This window comes from Megalopta genalis, chromosome 2 (genome assembly GCF_051020955.1).
Source record: "Megalopta genalis isolate 19385.01 chromosome 2, iyMegGena1_principal, whole genome shotgun sequence".
NCBI classification, from domain to species: Eukaryota; Metazoa; Arthropoda; class Insecta; order Hymenoptera; family Halictidae; genus Megalopta; species Megalopta genalis.
Genome location: NC_135014.1, coordinates 35382999 through 35402100, shown reverse-complemented (window position 1 = coordinate 35402100; position 19102 = coordinate 35382999). Strand labels below are relative to the sequence as shown.

The following is a 19102-nucleotide window of genomic DNA, read 5'->3' as shown; positions in this document are numbered from 1 at the left end:
GGTCAGTTTTCGCTGCGAGACGATAAAGTCGAACGGCATGAATGAAACGGCCCGTATAAGATATCTGATAGGGTGGTAAAGTTTCGAAAGATTTTTGAAGCTGATCGGACGAGATGTTATAGACACTATTTATAGATCCTGGTATATCGCTACTCCGAGGGATACGATAAACGATACAATTTTTATATGTGGGACAGGTGTTAACGTCTTTCTAGGAATTTTTACTTTCAGAGATTTTATTATATATTTGAAAGAAACCTCTTTGAAATCTCAAAAATTCTCGTTATATACTTGTTATCAAAATCTTATTATCAGTTTTAGAAATATTAACCCTTTGCACTCGAGTGGTGACTCTGAGGCACCGTTAAAATTGTCGCATCGCGATCCAAGACAATTTTTGTAATATCAAAGCTTAGATATAAAAAATTGTTAAAAGTCTACCTGTTGTACGAGTCACAATACTCAATTTCATACGCATAAAATGCATTTTGTCGTTAAAATGGAAACACCATAAGTCAGAAAAATTAATTTAAATTTACAATTTAGCATGGCAAGGATTAAATCTTTGCACTCGAAGCCATTTCGATTCTAAATGCTAAATAGTCTTTCCGATCTACAGTATTTTCATTTCGTATGACTTATTGCATTTTAATGATTCGAAATTGAGTCGTGTGACTCGTGCAACAGTTACGTTTCTAACAGTTCTTCAATTATAAACTAATTTTCATTGGAGACTCGGAGTCGTCACTCGAGCGCAATGAGTTTTTCTCGCACGTGTTAATCGGAATCGTTAGCATAGAGAAGCAACGTTAGCAACGTTGAATTTCTATCGACGAATTTCAGGCAGGACCATTTCATTCCGCGCACGAGTCTGCGTACCATTTATCGTCGTGCATGCAATCCTGCGGAATATGAATAATAACGACAGACGCGGACCTTTGAGGCAACGTTTGAGAAATTCGTGCGTCCGGAGCATCGCCGAAGAAGCGGGGAAAATATTGCGACTGTAGATTTTACGATTTTATTTCTGGACTTTGTGAATTCCTGACAAGTTTCAATTTTGAAAATAGTCGAAATAAAAGAAGAAGAGTTATCAAACGGTGTGCACGGAATTTTTATTTTACACGAAGATTCGCTGTCTTTTTGTTGAAACAGACGGTTCCTCTTTCGGCGGGCATTTCCCAACGATAAATCGAGAGCAGCTCTCGTTTGTCTCTAAGTCCACCAAGAACATCGATACAGCTTACAGGATCGAAATAAGCAGCGTACGCACGTTTTTCCGAGGGATTACGGCATCACCGGAAGGTCTTGCAGAACAGCTCATCGAAATCCGTGTTGCGCAGGTACGATATTTGCGATTCGATTCCGCCGGGAGGTCCGATAGCGGCGAATGCTTTTCGCGGACGGTGCGATATAAATAGAAAAGAGAGAACGAGAGAGAGAGAGAGAGAGAAGGGAGAACGAGAGAATGAGAGACAGGAAGAGAGAACGAGGGAGAGGGAGAAGTTCCGTAGGAAGCTGACGCGTCACAATTGCTCGAAAGACGAATAACTTTCACGATGCTCAGCCGAGTGGAAGCTCGCGAGAACGTCGCGAGAAGCGCGTGCATTGTAACAAGAATCGGCCTCGATTCGATCCAACCGAGTGCACAGAAAATCCTGGAAAAAATGATCGCCGCAAATATACAAGACGCGGTGCATTAACCTCGAAAGCCGCGGCGAAATCATTCCCTGCGAGAGAACGAAGCAATCGAAAGTATTCGACAAAAAATAAAAAAAATTTAGCTGCGAAAGTTCATTCAAATGGAAAATCGCTTATGGTAAAATTAAAATAGCAATGTTTTTTTCTTGCTTTTTATTAAGCTATGAAACCAATTCAGCGTCGGAATACGAATTTTCGTGATCAATCAAGCATTTTCATACTAATCATGATTAACGAATGACTTAAGTAATCAAAGCAAATGCAATCTTTGGTCAAGATTAACAGAATAATCGTTGATAATATATATACAGGGTGTCCCAAAAATGTCTCGCAATCCGGAAATGGCGGGTTCCTCGGATCATTTGAAGCAACTTCTTCCTTTACAAAAATTTTCTCCGAGGCACTGTTAACGAGTTATTAACGAAAAACAGTGACCAATAAGAATCGAGTACGGCTGACGCGAGGCGGTCCAGATAACCAGCGCGCGAAGCCCAGTTCCGCTCATTGGCTCGGTCGCCTCGCGCCAGCCGAGCTCGCCTCTCATTGGTCACTGTTTTTCGTTAATAACTCGTTAACGGTGCATCGGAGAAAATTTTTGTAAAGGAAAAAGTTGCTTCAAATGACCTGAGGAACCCGCCACTTTCGGATTGCGAGACATTTTTGGGACACCCTGTATATATATACATATAATAATCGGCTAAGACTAACTGTAAATTTTGGTATTATGGTACAAATTAGCGCGATGCAAGTAATTTCTATGGTAAACCTTGTGTCCTCTGTTCTTGCATTACGAAATGCATAGATTGTTCTGGCCTCGCGTGATTTTTATAGACATTGCTGTTGCAGTGAACTTGGCAATCCGATCGAACACTTCGTGAGCACCAAACGGAACAGTCGTTGGTCCGAAAAGCCAACATTGTAAGCAATTCGAAAAGGCGTGTGCGGATGGTCCTCGATGCTTTCAAAAGCAGATCCGTTACAATCGAATCGGGCCAAAGCATCAATCGCGGCTGATGCGCCGGTTTCCATGTCAATGAAACCGAAAGATCTACTTTCCTCGGAAGACTCCTCGGTGGTTGTATTTGCTCGGGGTCTGGTCGAGTGACCCTAACCGGAGTAGACAACGTGCTCTCCATTCTACGGGCACACACAGGCACGCGCGTGCACACCCATGTACAGACACCTACACCCACACCCGCCCACCTGGATTCGCGGCTCGCGTCACGGTTTCGCTCGGTTTCACCGTCGATTCTCAGTATGAGTGTGTGAATATAGATGTGTGTATTATTATGTGTGTGCGCGCGATGGAAAATTGAAAAATCTCGGGGCCGTCGCGTCGAGCCTCGCCATCCATTCACCGAGGAATCGACAGACTCCCAATCCTCTCTTCTTATCCCGAAAAAGAAGAAAAAATACGAGGCTCGAGGAGAAAAGGAAAATAGAAAGAGTAACGCTTTTGTGCGGGTCGACTCTCCTGCGGGACAAATTGAATTTCAGCGAATGAAGGAAGGTCAAAAGAGCGGCGATGGGCGGCGCACTATGGGACAATCGCACGCCAAACGCGATAGAAACTTTTTGCTAAAAAGTCATTTTGCAGAAGTATGCTTCTACCAAAGGACATTTTTACCAACAATTAACTAGACGTGTAGGTTACAATGTATTATGTCCTTTTTTACCATTTGCCTGTTTCTGAACAGGACTACTTTGAAGTAGCCGATCTCAAAATCATCTGAGATTAATCTTCGAGTGGTGACCAAATTTTTTGTAGCTTATCTTGCATATCGATAAGACGTCGATTTGACGTCCGTCACCAGTTGAAGGTTAAAATCGTCGATTATAATCCTTTTGTTCTTCCAAATTAAATGACAAAGTTATCTGACCCTACTGAAATGTTCATGTATTACTTAACATATTGTTGACCGGCAATTTTACAATGTCTGCGCATAAGAATACGAGTTAACTCGTGACCGGTCAACAATGTGTTAAAACGTCACTGTACTCATGTGACAAATAAATCTTATAAAATACAATTTAAAGAAAACGTTTTAAAAGCATGATTCTACGAATTCGTTAATTATTTAAAAAAATCGTTTCATACTACTATTTTAAAGATCTTGCTGAATCACAAGTATTTGAGAAATGAAAGATTCGGTATTTGAAAAGGATAAAGTAAAAATAGTAATTTTTATGTATAAAAATAGTAATTGCATAAGTATCGTCAATCGCTCAGCATCAGAAAAGGCTGCGAAATAAACCAAAAATGTATCTGGACCGTACAAAATAGAGAAACAAGTCAGACATAAATACACGATTTCAGGCATAAAATGTTTTCCACCGCTTTCGAGGTGCATCCGGCCATCAGAGTGCGGCGAATGTAGACGCGAGCCTAACGAGAGAGCCAGAATTTATTTCTGCCGCGGAAGATACAGTTCTTCACCGTTGGATACGCTGTACGGCCGAGGGCTTTCGAAGCGGACGCAGGGCTTGAGAAGAGCGCGAGTACGAGTGCAGGAGCGTCGCGACTGCGCTACGGAAGAAAGTTGAAAGTTGAAAGTGCCTCTCCTCTTATCCTCGAGAAATGCAGCAGCTTCTGCTGCGTCTCGAGCGGTTCTGTTGTCTCTCGTCCGAGACTCCGAAAAATTGAGTGCCATGGAAGAGCGGGGGGGAAGAGCGAGGGGGGGTCCAGAGACCGGGAGTGGCGTCGAAAAGCGTCCGGGGCGCCCTTTGAGGTCGCGGAAACCGTCTTGACTCATGGAAATTACCCGACCCGCCCCAGAGATACTCCGCTGAGGCGTCAAGGGCTCTTTGATCCAGGCCGTGCAATCTTTTTCGCGAAATTTGTAGCACTCGGCGATCAAAAACGCGAGGCGCGAGAGTATTCGTTCCGACGATTGTCTCCGAATTCTTCGGCTGGCTGCTGAGATCCGGTCGATGAAGCATCGACTTTATTGCGCTGAATGAAATACGTTGAGATGCTTCTTCCCATTTTCCGATTTACTGAACGATGCTTTTAACGAACCGGTAATCCTGTCGACGAGGAGAATTTATTTTCTCGACAAGATTTTGGCTGGAGCTTCGTCGGAACCTTTTTAATTTTTTTTTATCAGGGTGAATCATGCGAATGAACTGGCAGAATAGGGTTAACCCTTTGAAGTCGGAGCAATTTTAACTGTAAAGTCCAAGATAATTTTTCTCAGCGATAATGTTTCCATTTTATAAACGTGCTGCGTTCTTTTTATACACGTGAAATTGAATTTTGTAACTCGTGCAACAGTTACACGTTTAATAAAGTTTACACGTTTAAATATAATATTGAATAATACTAAATAATTTTAAATGATATTCAATAATTAAATATAATATTAAAATTATTTTCAAACGTGAGATGACAATTTCTTACTCGACTGCAAAGGGTTAATCCTGAAGATTTCCACCCCATTCGAAAACTGCGAATATCTTTAGAGACTATGTATTTAAAAATAATCGTTTTGGAAAGAAGAAAAGACTGATATATTATCATCGAACACAGTAAAATATAATATAATGTTTATAAAATACCCGACTATATATTTCATTTATTTATCCGGACAGCAGAAATACAGTCATTGTCGCGAATACATAATTAGTAGACTGCGGATCTTTATGCGAGATAAAAATAGCCTGCAACTATTGCAGTATATAGGAGCCAAGTAGAATTTTTGTGTCTTTCTTAAATAATTTTAATGAGACGAAATTTTAGATATTGACTTTCTTAGTTTCATTTAATGTATATTTTGAAACGCATCTATTCATTTTTTCCATAAATGCATAAAATCCGCACTCCAATTATTGGAGGTTCAGTTCATTATACAGTAAAAATATTATCCGTCTTCGCGAAAATATCACCTGCGATAGAACGATGCCAGAAGCTGTTGAACTATTTTCAGAATAATTGCAATTTCCGCGCGGAGATCGTTTTAATTGATTCCTCCGCGAGAGCTCGCGCAGTCAAGAGAAAAGTGAACAGAAAAAGCAGACCGTCGCGGGAGCAACGACGTCTCAACGTTCCCTGTTGTTTTTCCAAACATCCGAAAGTGGCCTCGCGTCAGTCAGCACCGTGGGCCGTTTGCGCGTCACTTGCGGGGATCCAACAGAAACATCGGGTCTGAGAGCGGACCTGAGAAATTCAGCATCGCTCGATCTAAATGCATAACGCTCGACGAATTTCCACCGACGGATCGGTCCGCATTAAAAGTATTCGCTTCGAAATTTAAATTCAATTTGAATTCACGCGCGACGACGGTGCCGCGTGGTCGTTCAATTTCTCAGCTGTCGCTTTCGAAACATCGGCGAAATTTTCGAAAAGACAAGAAGCATTCGTAACCGTGGCAGAAGACGAAGTAGAAAAATGTATCATTCGGCGGGAGGGGCGGAACCCGGAACAGTTTTGTCTTCGTTAAAAGATCCCGGAGCGATCTCGCGCGAGAAGCTCACCGGTTAGGGGAAGATCATAGTCTACTCTGGACACGCGAGCACCTCGTCCATCATCGGATTCGAATCCAATAAATTCCCGTCCATGGTGTTGCATGGGAAAACATCGCGGCGCGCGCCGCCGTGGATCGTTACGCTTGACAAATTGTTACACCGTTTCCTAAATACGAAACAGATCGGACCAACACCCCCTCTCCCCCTAGGGTTTAGGCCGAGCAACTTCCACCAACTTCAAGATAACTTTCATACGATCGGTTACAGTTTTCCGTATGCTTCGGCTTTTTACAGATTTAGCAGTACGCAAATACCCGGTCTCGGTCGCGAGATGTCTCCCGAAAATATTGATAGCACACTGCGAGAAACCTCGGTAATGCAACTTTCCTCATTATTTTGTTATATAAATATATTTATTATTATATATTATATTATATATATTTATATCATATATATTTATATTATACATTATATTATATATATCATATACATTTATATTCTATTATATTATACAGGGTGTCCCAAAAATGTCTCGCAATCCGGAAATGGGAGGTTCCTGAGGTCATTTGAAGCAACTTTTTCCTTTGCAAAAATTTTCTCCGAGGCTTCGTTTTCGAGTTACTAACGAAAAACACTGGACCAATAAGAGGCGAGCTCGGTGGCGCGCGGCGGCCCAGCCAACGAGTGCACGGAGCCCAGTTCCGCTTATTGGCTCGGCCGTCTCGTGCCAAATGATCTCGTCTCTGATTGGTCACTGTTTTTCGTTAATAACTCGTAAACGAAGCCGCGAATTGCATTTTCGCTAAGGAAAAAGTTGCTTCAAGTGACCTGAGGAATCCCCTACTTTCGGATTGCGAGACATTTTTGGGACACCCTGTATATATATGTATATATATCATATTGTATACATTTACATCGCACGTATTATATTATATATAAAAAATATTACGTTATATTATAAATAAATGGAAAATTCTATCTAAACGGTTTCACTTATTCTCTACTTTTCAACTTCTTCGTATCGTACAAACGATACCGTACTCCTAATCGTCGTACTTTTTAGAGTACATTGAGACCAGGACGAGTAAAAAACTGCTGCAGAACGAACTGCAAGAATTTATTAGCGAACGTAGCAGCGGTTCGTACGTGAAATCCAAAGTGCGTAAGGGTCTCGGTTGGGCGAATGGAGATCAAAGGATAGTTAGTTGCCACCTGTCCAATATTTCGCGTCGAAGAACTGCGAGATTCGATTTGTTGCGGGGATCCTGAAATAAAGCGAGCCCGCGGATGCAAATAGCCGGGCGCTCGGGAGGGTGGTGGCTCTCAGGTTTTTCCGAATTTATTCGCTCATTTCGGCGGCAGGCAACGCAGCCCGGCGAGCATGACATATTGCAACCACGTTGCGATTATCTCGGCCGCAGTTACAACACGCTCGTCCCCGTCCGTTCCCGAAAGCAAACAGCGCTTTCAACGTTCGAGGAGCAGCGCGTTAACAACGTCATCATCATTCCGCTCACGATCGCTCTCCGCGCGTAAAAACACCGCGGCCTGTTTACGGAACGCCTCGACTCAATTTCGAGATCTCGGCGATGCGCCCTCGTAAAAACCGAGAAATATACACACGCAGGCACATGGAGAGCCCACGGTCGGGATAGGCGCAATAAAGATTGATGAGCGACTAGGGTAGAAGGACCAATTACTGCGCCGCGTTGCGGGACTTCAACAGTTTACGCTCCTAAACGCAACTTTAGTAATTTGTTAGCGACCTCTTAAAAACTTGATGCTAAATTTCAAGGGTTACTCTAACGATGAAAAATTTGTCCATGAAACAGATATCAAACTTTCTTCGAATAAAGGCCGATCATTTTTGAGAGAGTTACCTTTAAATTTCGCAACATTCAAATTTTTTGTGGAAACATCGCGGTGAAGAAAAATGGAGAGACATTCGATTCGTCAACGCGTGTTTTATTATTAAAAATTATTGCTCGGTGAAAGTTGCGCAGAAGTTGGGAGAAAATTTCGCGCAGGATATGGAAGAGGAAACTGCCCATCAAACATGCAAATCGAAAGAATAATTAAAAAATTTGAGAGAAGTGGTTCACTCGCAGATAAAGTTAGAAAACAACGTAGTGTTTTCTTCGGAACGTACATTCGCTGCGCGGCCGGCTCTAGTTTAAATGGAATATTTAGATTCCCTAGATGAAGAGGAAGTTGCTAGTTTCACTTGGAAATTCCCTGTTCCGATTTGTTGCCGAGGCGGAATGATTTAAACGGTATTCCGTCGGCGGCGCAATCGCGTATGTAATTGGATTTTAAAGGGAAAATTGTCGTCCGTTGTAAAAGGATACGATGGTTTTAAACGTGGCTCGTTACCTCAGAAACTGGTCGCAACGTGTTTGCATAGGAATCGATTCGAGCACGTCTGACCATGATTGTCCCTTTCTACTTCGAGCGGAACCGATGCTCGTAATTAGACTGCGGATCTGTAGGGTGGCACAGTGACCAATTGCTGCGTGTTTGTTCCGTTTACAGACGCAATTTCATTCATCGAATGAAACATATCAAATTTTCCTATTATCTTATTTCGTTTATTTCTGAATAAAGAAATTTAACCCACTGCGATCGAGGCCATTTTAACTCGAAATCTAAAATTTCACACGAACTGGGCGCATTTTGTACATGTGAAAATGAATTTTGTGAGTCATGCAACAGTCGCGCTTTTAACGGTGTTTCGACAATAAGCAAATTTTTGATATTCATGATATGTAAAAACGAGTAGAATCGTGTACATATATGTAAAATGTGTGATGGAATAATTGTTCGAACCATGGTCAAAGTTATGCTAATGTTGCCGTTTTATCTTGAAAACGTTGCAAAAGTTGTGTAGTACTGTATTTAGAGACCAAATAATTGTTAAAATTATTTTGAAACGTGACACGACAATTTTTAATGACACTTTTTAAAGTCGCCACTCGATTGCGATGTGTTAAATATATCTTATTGGATAAAGATCAAGTTAATTATGCCCGAATATCGACTTCGCTACCCTAAACGAGCTCCGATGCTTGCCAATTGTCTGATAAAAGCAAAAGTTGTCTCCGTAATCGGTAATACTGTTTCCAGGAAGGATGAATTTTGCGATTCAAGTTTTCCCGGTTCGCGGAGCACGAATTTCCTCCGCGCCGGATCCCAAATAATTCCACTTTCCGGCGCACTACAATATCCGAGTCCTCATTTCCATTTTGCTTTCATCGTAAATTACAGGTTGCTCCGTGCACGCTCCCATCATCCCCTTCTTATTCAGCGGAGAATATGCAAAAAGTGAGGGCAGGGAGGAGCTCGAAAAGTTTGATCCGCGCTTAGAGTATCTAGGCGTGCCGGCAAGGAAAAGAAAGCAGATCCGGAGGGGAAAAGAATGCCGTCCCTAGGAACAAAGATCCGAAAGTTTTTCCCCCGTCCGTGAAACGGACAGAGGGATCTGAGAATTCGCCGATACAGAAGCTGGCCGACTTCGTTATCCGCGGAACCCTTCGCGGGTTCCGCAATTTATCGGCACACTTAATTAGACCGCTTTATGCCCGGAATCAGGCCGGCTTCCTTGGAAAATAAATCTGCCACGAAAATTTCCAGTCCGCGTCACGCGGTTGGACTTAATTCGCGTTCGGCGAGATTCAACGTCCCCGGAGATTCGCGCGCGATTCGGCGCCCCGCCCCGCGCGATCATCTGACCGGAGATTATTTGGAGCGCGTTGTCTAGTCAGCTCTGTACCAGATTCAATAGCCGACTGTACACCCTCGTCATTAGCCGGCTCGATAGCGGCCTCTCAAGACGCGTGTCCCGGTACAACCATAAATTCGAGAGTCCGACTGTATTCCGGACGCTCGGGCAAATAAATTTATTCAGTCGTTATCGCGCCCCTGTTTTTCGGATCGTTATCACGCCTAAAACGTCCATTCGTTTCACTTATCGATACATCTCGCCCACACAAATATCGTGAATTTTAAGCTTCGTGTCTCATTATGCGGCTCCGGGCTATCGATATCACCGACAAACCGCTCATGGAACCTAATCCGGCTCCATCGTCTTATCGTAACTCACCCCTAACCCCGTTTTTCCGACCCTCCGCCGGCCGGCGGGGGTTGTACGTTATTTGAAGAACAAAATAAGAGCGGTTCAACACGTTCAGCGGACGTCTAGCCTCGACCCTATGAAAAAGCAATAATGTTTTTAAGAGCAATCATAAACAGCCCACCTTTTTACGCGGCCTGTGTTGTCGGCTCCCAGGTGAATCATACTTAGCGTTTGTTACACGATGCTACTCGGAATTTATTAGCCTTATCTCTGTAGTCGTCGCGCGAATATTTTAGGAAAATCCCGTGTCAAATTTTATTCTGCTCCGAACACATCAGAAGACTGAAAATGCACTAACTCGTGGATCTATGTTATAGATTTAATACTCGGTGATAAGATCTAACAAGTGAATCGAAAGTAATCCGTGTAATTGAACGTTAATATAAAAAAAGATATTTCATTCTCGTGATCTCGAATGGACAATCTTGTTCAACGAACGAAAAACGCAGACTGCGAGTCTTAAAACGTGACTGATTAGAAATAGTAATGACTAAAATGATGACTAAAAATAGTAATTTTCTTGACTGTTCGTGAAATGTCGGATGACTAAAAAAATAGTAAATTTCTTGATTACTTGTGAAATGCCGGAGAACTAAAAGTAGTCAAAACTGAATAAAAAAAAGAAACTTATATCTTGAAACTTCAATTTTTTTCGAAAATAAGAACCCCTCTTTTTAACACGTCGAATGCCACGCCAGTTTTACAGAAATTGTCCGTGGCGCCACGATGAGTTTTCTTTTATGCGATACATATAATGTTGAAATATTATCTGCAATAGATAAGTTACAGCGTATAACCATGTTTGACATGTTAATTGCGACAAGGGTCACTGTTTGAATTGACGATGGTGATAATACAAAATTTTAGACATTGACATTTGTTTGAAATTATACATATTTCTATCAATTTGGGCGCGCCGGTCACCGGTGGCCCTCATGGCGTCACCGCCAAGTTAAGTGCCGGTCACCGGTGACCCCCGTGGCATTCAACGTGTTAAGTACCCCTGCACGCAAAAGTTCTCGCACAAGCAGCCCGGACCGTATTGTGTTGAAATGCGAAAAGTATGTCTTAAAGTATCAAGTTCGAAGTACGTTCTTTAAAAAGAAATACCAAGCGACGCCAAAGATGAGATAAGTTTGCAGAAATGAAAATCTGCGAGCATCGAGAGTAAGCCGAATAGCAGATCTGATTCGTTGAACGAGAAATTGGAGAACGCGGGCCCGAAGAGTTACACCGAGCACGTGGGAATAATTCGAACGGTGATTTTATTCAAATGCCGCGGCAGATCACCGCGATGTCCGATAAAAATATTTTTTAATTAGTTCCGGGCGCGGCGTGATGCGTGCGTACGGAACAACCCGGAGCGGGTACGAGTTCCGCGCGAAACGGGGGGCATAAAAATTCTGCGCTCTGTTTTCTAATACGACGCTTCGTTCCACGGGATATGAGGAATTAAAGCGGCGAGCTCTGCGGCCGCGTTCGGCCCGCGCTGTTCGAACACCCGGGTCGGACACGCGATTTTATACGAACAATCTCGCGCACATTCTTCAGTCGTGAATTATAAAACGGGAGAAGAAGGTTATTACCTTTTCCGCACTCGTAAAAACTATTTTATCCTAGTAACGGTTCTCGTGAGCCCTTCCGCGAATTACTGCACCGAATTATCCGACCCGGTCGCAATTTCCGCCGGCATCGTTTTTCAGGAGCGAGAAACTTCCCGCAAGTTAAATGCCGTCCTGATCCTTTAATAACCGCTGTACACGGTGGCTAGTTTTAATTCGCAACCAGCGCACGGTGGAGGAAACGAGCAATCTGGGTGGACAATAGTCGTGACATAGTTATTCTTTTGTTCGAGAATGTGTCCTCGAACTAATGGTGCCCGAAAGAACAGATTTAGTAATCGTACAAGCATAGAAATCATTGCACGAAAACTTGAAATTGATGAAATATACGTTCATTTGTGTTACGAAGAACGTTATTCCGGAGTAATTATTTAATCTAGTAATTTTAACTAGTAATTGTTTTTGAAGTTTTATTGATTCAGGACTATATTGTGGATGAGTAGACGCTTCGAAACCGGTAAAAAAATCGTTTATCGATGCATTTTACATTAATTTTATTTATGTTTGCGGTTACATATTAATTTTATTCAAATTTTCGATTACATATTAATTTTATTTACGTTCTATTGTGTTTTATATTTTATAAATGTTATATTTGAACAGCATATATACATATAAATTAAACACTTTTAATAATAAAATTTTTAATTTTTGCAATCGAAAAATCTTTTCTGCGATTAGCATCGAGAAGAAATGAAAGTTTAATGTCTCCCGTTTACATCGACCGCGCACAAGTTCGCAGAAATAGCGTTACTGCTGAGTAAGATTTTTTTTCCATCTAGATTCACCGTTTTGTGCGACTGTGCGGCGCTGCGGAGAGCGAAACAATGGGAATTAAGGGGTCGCGTAAATCCATTTCTGCGAGCATTACGTCGCGCACAGTCGCTTTCCGATTTTCTCGCGGTAGATAATGCGAAAATACGTCTTGCCAGCCGAGTAGTTAGCTTAATGTCGCGGACGAATCGCGTATATCCTGTTACCTGCGTTTAATTTCGCTTGGAAAAAAGTGACTTCGAATCTCGCCGCCCGGTAATTTACGAGGGTTTTTCTGCGGCCGGCGAGAAGAAGCGGAACCGCTACCGCCACAGATTCACGAAACTGGGTTTTCAGCCGGTCCAATGAGGCGCCGACTAATCCCCTATTTCGTCGCGTTTCCTCCGCGACCCCTTCGCGCCCGTTATCGTCGCGCGACTCGTCGTGGCGCGGCGCGGCGACGAGATAAATTACATGCTTCCAGGCCTATTTGCGCTCTTTCCAACACTTCCACGACCGAGAGAGACACGCGTCGCCTCCCCCAACCGGTTGCATACGTAATACAGGCCTTATCTATTCGTGGCCACAGTTAATAAATTCCGCCCCCTTTCGCCTACCACTCGCCACCGAGTACATTAACCCGAAAAACCGGCCGCGATAAATCACCCCCATTAGCCGGCTCTTAATTGACATCGCCGCAGAAATCAGAGCGGAGTTCGTGAAAAATTCGCATTACCCGAGAAATTAACCCCCTTCGCGCTCCGAGCCGTTTCAACCCCGTAGCCGGGCTGTTTTTACCCTCCCCGGCCCGGAATGTTTGCGTTTCACGCTCGTTTTTCTCTTTTACGCGAATCCGTCGAACGCGGACGAATTTAACGATATCAGTGGCAAGCGTTGACCGGAGAACTCGAGATATTTTTCTGCCGGTGCTCGAGACTTTCGTCAACGATTGGAATTTTCCGAGGGAAGTATTTTCAACGTTCCGAGAACGAGAGCGATTAATATCGCCTGGAAATATCGTGGGATTTTGATCGAGGCGAGAGGAGGTTAATTACGACCTATTGAAATGATGTCAAAATCTACATGCGTCTCGAAAACTCCATCCAATAAATTTCATTTTTTTTTGAACGGCGAACGCGCGCGGAGAGGGACCACTTCCACGCGTATTCCACCACATCGTTTGGATTATTTCCGACGGTTTCGCAAGAACATGTTTCAATTAAATGTCATTGGTTCGAATGCTTGAATAAATAACGGAACGCCGGCCCAATAAATAACGTATCCAAAACGTCCGGGCATTGAATGTTAACGAATTCTTCGATCGATGATTTATCGATCGGCGGAACGGCCGACTCGCCGCGGTACTTTCGCTTTCGATCGTATGCAATTTTCTTGCCCGGCGCCCCGGGTTCTATCTTTCGCTGCGCCGCATCGTCGCCAAACATAATAAACTTTATGTTTGCGTAATTATTTTCGTGCGAGCTCTGGAAAATTGAATAAACGAGCGGGCGGCGTAAGAAAATTGCAAAGGGCACGGTTCATGGCCCGAATGTTACGGCAATGATTTACGAAACCGGCCGTATTGCTCGACGATCGAGCAAACAATCGACGGCGCGTCGTTACATTTTTATTTCCCGGCTGCGCTTACGTGCCCGCCGCTGTAGGCGTATTTAAACAACACAGGCGAACGTAAACAACAACGTAATTTTGAACCATCAGTACAAACGGCCCGCTCCCATCCGCCGACAAACGAGCCTTGATTACTGCTGGAATATACGAAAATACACTGAACCATCGACGACCATTCGACGGCCATTCGGCGTGATTTTCTTTCGAGGAACCTTACGGATACATCGTTGCCTGAAACGTGTTTGTTTGGTGCCAAATCGCAAGCACAAGTTCGTGATTAACGCTAGCAACTGGCGTACGCTAGATGCGATTAGGTTATTTTCTCTTAAAAAGAACTGGATCACGTTTATCATGACGTTACACGGTTTCTATTAAAAAACAAATAAATATCTGAATTGAAAATCTTTATTTACAATCTCAATTTAAAATTTCAACTTAAAATGTCAACTTAAGATTTCAATTTAAACTTTCAATTTACAATCTCAATTTAAAATTTCAACTTAAAATGTCAACTTAAGATTTCAATTTAAACTTTCAATTTACAATCTCAATTTAAAATCTCAATTTACAATCTCAATTTAAAATCTCAATTTACAATTTCAATTCACAATCTGAATAATTGTAAAATAAACAATGGTAAATCCGTCGCTCTAACGTATACTAATCAGTCATTTGCTACCACCCTATTGTGTATCAGAATTGTATAAATCATAAAACTATCTTTTTCATTTACTAAATCTTTGCACTTGAGATAATACATGAGAGTACCTGTAGAATTTGAATGTACAAACAAATGAAAATTACAAGTGGAGAACTACGCGATAAGGTTGACATACACATACACACACAAGCTAACCTACCCTTAACATTAGATTCACGGAGCACAAGAAACAGCTTTTTTGTATTAGTTTATGAAAGTAACGATAAGACATTTATTCCAATTTTAAACAAGTACTATTGTAACATTTGCCGTAAGTAACATATAAGTTGAATAAATAAGTCATAAATGTATCTTTGCGATATGAATAATAAATTAAAAATAGTAAATTAAAAAACTGGTGACCCGTCTTTTCAGGAGTTCCGTAAATCTAGTGTTAAACATGTTTTGTAGATTGTTAGTGTCAGCTAACTACGATCACAGTAGTAGGTGACTAAATTACCTATACCTTTAAAACCATAATACGTTCGATATAGTATTTCATAAACTTTGATGCATTGGAACTGTATATGCCCATATATCTAATATTAAAATTTTCTAGATATTAGTTCACGTCAACATTATCAACACTGTTTTATTAGACGCACTCGAGATTTGGCGCTGCGATCGGGGCGCGATTTCAAACATTCGAACCGAAAGCCGGGGCGAAGTCCTCCAAAAACAACACGAACGCGCAGGATCATTTGCGGAAACCAACTAAACAACTTTCCCTTCCAAGCACGTTAACATTAGCAACCTTGACATAACGTGCACGCTCGAGTTAACTCGAGCGCGCTAAACTGGCCAAACTGTGCACACTCGAGATAATTCGAGCGGCGTTGTACTTTATGTTGCTATAATTTTTCACACTCGAATGCGATCGAGAATTGAAAATAACAATGTGAAAGCAAAAACGAAACAATCGTTTTATTGATATTTATCATTTACATGGGATTGTAAGCTATAACACTTACTTATTCAAGTATAAAATATATCCTTTTTCTACTTATCACTTACGACTTATCTCTTCCTTGTGAACCGCTTTCCGACAGCGTATTCATATTCAGATTCTGATTCGCTCATTTTTCAATATATATTTTACTAAAATATAATGTAAAATAAAATATAATAACAATAACAATAATAATAATAATAACAATAATAGTAATAATAATAGTAATAATAATAATAATAGTAATATTCTGAAAATTAGAAATCATACCAATTGCATAAATATCCATTATTTTTGTATTTTTGTAATTTTCTTGCCAAGACAACGTTCTAAATTGTGTTTTTTTACATTAAAAAAAATTGATTTCTTTTGGCCGGCCTTTTTCAAAAAAACTGTGCATTAAGGGGTTAATAACTCTGCAAAACAAGCTGCAAAAAAGGCCACCACTTGAAGGTTAATTCTACAGTTCAAGCTCCGAACAAAGCTGCCAAACGTAAACGACCAAAAGAACCGAAACGCACAGATTACCGCTGCAATAAAAAATTACGCGACCAGCGGCCAATTAAAATAATCCACCAGTGTCGAAACGCATCGGCGTCGCGGCACGCGAGACCGCGGTTTGGTAATTAATTTCGAGACGCGGCAGGAGCGCGCCGCACGAGGGGATGACCGCAAGAAACGCATGATCAAGAGGGGTCGGGTATGGTGAACGGGAGCCGGCGAGAAGGCGGTAGGAAATGCGCGACGGAGACAGAGAGCCGCGGGGAGGAGAAGCACGAAACGCATTACTACGAGCGGAATACCTGTCGGGCGGCATCCGCCGAGCGGTTTATTTTTCTGGGGCGAAGTCTCGCGTGCCAACGGCGCCGTCGGCGTACATTGAACTCTTACCTCAGCGTCCCTCGGCTGCATCCAGTGGTGGCGATCGCCAGAGCCCGCGTTCATCCATCAACGAGACGTTACTCCTCCGGATGCATGTCCTCTGATTTCCGGTGCAGAAAGAGAGAGATAGAGAGAGAGAGATAGAGAGAGAAAGAAAGAAAGAAAGAGAGAAAGAGAGATAGAAGAGAGATCGAGAGCGATCGAGGAAGAGGGGAAGGCGTCGACTAGTTAGGAAACGGTTCGTCCAGATGGCCGTGCCTCCGAGCCGGTCCGCTGCCGATCACGCGGCAAACCGTGCTTGCTGTTTCCGCGGTCTCAAGCCACCAAAACCTCACAACACTGACCGTCGCGACCCTCGCTCACTGGGCCCGGTGTTATCTCCATTCGTGTTTGGCCTCTCCCTGCGACGCCACAGTCCCCCTCCCCGCGTAGAGTTCCCGTGGCACGACGGGACCCGTTTTCTCTCCGCTCTAATCGTAAAACCGCACGTCGCGAGCCACGGCGCACGGCAACGGCAACGGCAACGGCACCGTGAACGGCGAACGGCGCGGAAACGAACGCGGAAACGTGCGACGCCGGGTCGCGGACAGGTGTGCCGGGATTCCTCGAGCGATTCGCGCGGCAATTCGGGGTACAAAACACACGAGAGGCGAGGGAAAGCGACCGAGAAAAGGGGGGGCTGGTGCGCGTGCTACCGCTGCCGCAGTAGCGTCAGCCGGCCGACAGGACAAACCACGACAGACTGAAAACGAGGGTAGAAAACGTGGTTACCTTCGCGACGCCCTCGTGCCTCGTCGGCCGGCTCCGCCGACGCTCGTACGTCTCGGCTCAGGTTGACGCTCAGGGCCGTCGCACTCCCGTCGGCACCGGTCGGGTCACGTGGCCGGCCGAGGGGTGAACGACGCGACGAAGCGCCACGAGCTTGTGTACATTTCGACGGCGTCTGCGCAGGCCCGTGTTTCCGAGTTCTTTTTTAATGGAAGTGCGGGAACAACGAAATTCGTGTCTGCGAGCTTGCGTTTTGTTTAGCGCGGACGTTGTTTTACGGCGAGCAGATCCGATCTTGTTTCGATCATGCTTCTCACTCGGGACTTCACAGTGGAATCGCCTTCTGTCGAATAAGTATGTCACGTTTCTACGGTATTCGCCGCTTAACCTAACGAACTGTTTCTCGCGTTGTTTTCGACGGATTTTTTTCTTATTTTGTGTATGATTGATGTAGTCATACTAAGTGCGTTGTACTGAGATTACGTTTTAAGTTATATTACATTATATTACATTATATTGTAATAGCAATAGTAATACTAAGTTAGTTAGAACGTACATTACAACTGAAATTTGTACTAGAATATGTCATGTTATGTAGGAAAACTGTACGTTCATTTAGTACAGTTTTGAACATATTGTTACTGAGAATTAGTTAAAGAAATTGATATGACAACAATTCCGGAAGAAATTCCCAATAATGCTTAGATAAATACCTCTGGTGTACACGTGTGTATACCGAAGAGAAATGTGTCTGATCGTGGCTGACTGTTTCTACGCGATGCATTTTAATCTTAATTTCTCCTAAAATGTAGCCTTAAATGAAAAATCATTATTTCATGTTTCTCCTTGATTTTTTCTGAAACATTTCCTGTCTTTGTACTCAACAGAAATGAGTCTGATTATAATGGCGAGTTAAAAATTGTTTAACTCACCTTTAGCATGATTTGAAGAGAATTAATTGAATAAATTCGTTTCTTTGAACATGTATTATGATATCAATCGCTGAGAATCTGCATAAATATATAATATATATTTTTATCAAATAATATAAAAATTTGAAATATAAATAATGATAAAAATATGAAAATAATAAAAAAGTCTTTCTATTTTAGAAAATAATTCCTAATAATGCTTAGATAAATATCTCTCGTCTACACGTGTGTATATTAAAGAGAAATGTGTCTGATCATGGCTGACTGTATCCCCTTTTCCTACTGGCTCTTGATGCATTAACGCACATTAACGCATTTTGATCTTAATTTCCGCTAAAAGGAAGCCTTAAATGAAAAATCTTCTCACATTTCTGCTTTATTTTTTTACAAACATTCTCCGTGTATCTAAACGTATACTGAACATGAGTATGTCTGATTATAACTAACTGTTTCTCCTTCATTTCTACAATGCACTTCGTGCTGATTTTTCTAAAAAACGAAGACCCCCGATGAAAAATCGCTATTCGACGTTTTTGAATGAATTTCTCATGGAAATTTCTCCCGACTTAA

At 42.5% G+C, this 19102-nt stretch overlaps 1 protein-coding gene across 5 annotated transcripts in view; it reads right to left on the bottom strand.

Annotated features, from left to right (window-relative positions):
• SK (small conductance calcium-activated potassium channel) overlaps window positions 1–17572 on the bottom strand; it is a 391518-nt gene extending 373946 nt beyond the window's left edge. For 2 of the 5 annotated variants that reach the window (XM_033478722.2, XM_033478723.2), the window contains exon 1: window positions 16842–17569. The gene's annotated coding sequence lies outside the window, so the exon portion shown is untranslated. Of the gene's footprint in view, window positions 1–16841 lie in introns of all 5 variants that reach the window. The other 3 variants (XM_076519251.1, XM_076519250.1, XM_033478719.2) reach the window with 3 other exon arrangements.
• Between the last annotated feature and the right edge of the window lie 1530 nt (window positions 17573–19102).